Source organism: Oncorhynchus masou, chromosome 23, assembly GCF_036934945.1.
Source record: "Oncorhynchus masou masou isolate Uvic2021 chromosome 23, UVic_Omas_1.1, whole genome shotgun sequence".
Lineage (NCBI taxonomy): Eukaryota > Metazoa > Chordata > Actinopteri > Salmoniformes > Salmonidae > Oncorhynchus > Oncorhynchus masou.
Genome location: NC_088234.1, coordinates 55828562 through 55831295, shown reverse-complemented (window position 1 = coordinate 55831295; position 2734 = coordinate 55828562).

Sequence of the window (2734 nt, the reverse complement as noted above, 5' to 3'; positions counted from 1 at the left end):
GTAACTCAGCTTGCCTGCTAGCCTATGACATGTATACCAGGTCAGACACCCACAAAACACAGAGACTCTCTCCATCTCTCATTTTCCCTTTATTTCTTTGGTGGGGTCTGCGCCATCAGAGCTGGCCTGGATATTTCTTTTGATCTCACAGCTTTCGCTCTCTTATATTGCCCTTAATAATTTATCAACAAACAGTCACTGGACTAACTCTGTCCGCTGAGAGCGACAAAAACCAAGAGAGAAAATTTCATTTAAATAATTGCATGAAAGAAACTGCACAATTGCCACTTTCATTCATTATTTATGTCTGCTTACAAGTCATGCATAATGCAGGCACCGTCTTTATGACGATCATGTATTAAATGGAATATTTTTAGGGTTGGGGGCTCAGTTGTACGGGACAAACAGCATGGTGACTGTATGTAGAGTGACTGGATGTAGCAACACAGTGCAGTGACTGTGTTGTGGAGTGTTGCCTGGCCAGTGTTTGAGATAGAGATATTTGGCAATGTTAACATGTGTTTCCCATGCCAATAAAGCCCTTTAATTGAATTGAGAAAGAGAGAGAGGTTGCTAGCTGACAACGGGTTAACAGGAATCTTCATTTTTAACAACGTATCATCACCAGCCACCCATCTGCTCCTGAGCTGGCAGAGGGTCCCTAGAGAGAGAGAGAGAGAGAGAGAGAGAGAGAGAGAGAGAGAGAGAGAGAGAGAGAGAGAGAGAGAGAGAGAGAGAGTGAGGGAGGGGGAAGACAGAGACATACACTATCTCACCATCTCAGATCAGATCACCACGGGGAGGGGAGAAGGTTGGGTTGGGGGATGTGAAAGATCTAGCTATACAACATCCAACATGTGACAACAGAAAGAGGAGAAGAAGATTGTAGGTGAGTGTGAGTAAGAATAGAGGGGGGAGGGACAATGGGCAGGACAGGAGGGGGGCCCTGTGGATCAGTTTTACCCTCCCCTGGGTGTGGGGGATGGGGGGGGTGGTGGAGTTGGAGGTGGGGCAGGAGGTCTTGAGGTAATGAGTGGGAATGTATTAATGTAGGGGATGAAGACGCAAAGAGGGAGGGAGGCAGGGACCTCCAGGGGTGGCCCCAACAACACATTTCATTTTAACAGATAAAGGAGCGAGTCCCCTGGGATGGGGGAGCAATTGAAGGGGGGATGGAATTTGTATTCAGAGCTCCTTTCCACTTGCCGTGGTGACTGTGTTAACAGCTTGATGTGCAGGTCACTCATTAGTAAATACAGCCTGCTCTCAATTGGCTGATCTCCGATCACACTCCTATATCTGATCATTTACAGCTCCGCTCACCGTCTGTTTTTTCCTCTCTTCTTTTCTAAAACTCTGATACTGCCTCCAGTGGTCTCATCTTAATCAAAAGTGACGAGAGCGAATCTGAGACATCAGGAAGAAAATCTTGTTTTTATTCTTTGGGGGTTTATCTGGGCACATTGCAAATCTCATTCCTCCGTTGCCCCATGTCTGAGAAGCATCTGTATCTTATGTTGAATATTGAAATATCTCTCTCTATCTTTCCTCCTCCCGGCAAAGAAAAATGTGAGGGATAATTAATCCAGAGACACCAGTGGAACTGAGGAACCCACCCCGGGCCCCGCACATCCCCTATTGATCTTTTAGAATATACACACGCACAGATGAAACAAAACATAATGAGAGCTGTGGAAAAGCTGAGGCATCAGATCAAATATCTAAAAATTATGTACTAGACTGTGTAAGGGCTGATGATTTGGCTCTTTGACCTTACAAGAGGGCATTATTTCTTCATTTCCTGCTTCCTGTTGACAAATATCATACGCCATGGCTACTATTTCCACAACATCAAACCTCTTCTCAGTTACTCTTCTTCTCCCACTTCTCTCAGACTATTCCATCCCCCTTTTGTTCTTTCTCTCATTTCTGATCCATTGTTCATGCATTACTTCACCCACCGCCATCTCTACTCCCCATTTACAGTGCATTACCCCCCCCTTCCATAAACACCCTTTCTTACTTCCCTCCTTCGTTTACAGTGCATTACCACACTCCTCTTTCTTCCCCCTGTCTCCCCCTATCATCCCTTGTTCCCTTCCCTGGTAACGGCTTCTCACACTAAGCTTCCTTCCCTTACATCATCTCTTTTCTATCTCTTCCCTCCATCCTCCCTCCATCACAGTATCCCATTGTCTATGTGAGGCTTTCACCATCTATCTCTCCCTCCACAGCAATTGAATGCTTGATCCACAACACGTCCTCCTGGTTCTTAATGAGCCCCTCTCTCCTCCGGCCTTCCCCATATAGACACTAAGATGGTAGCCAAGACTCATAGACATTTATTACAGGCCATTTCTCCACACAGACAAATCTACAGTGGACTTCTCAAAACAGATGATGTCATTAATCAAAAATAAATGCAGTACTGAGTGTGACCGTTAGAGGGAGTAGTGGAAATATGATACAGGCAGTGGATAATTAATTGATGCTGATGATTGTAGAATGTAGATAGCATTGATAAACAGATACACATGTAGACAAATCAAATTAAAATAGAATCAAATGTTATTTGTAACATGCTTCATAAATAACAGGTGTAGACTAATATTGAAATGCTTACTGACGGGCCCTTCCCAATAACGCAGAGAGATAAAAATGAGAAGTAACAGAACATTTTAAAAATGATAACACAATAATACACAATGCGAGAAGAGAGGTGTTCATATCCAGG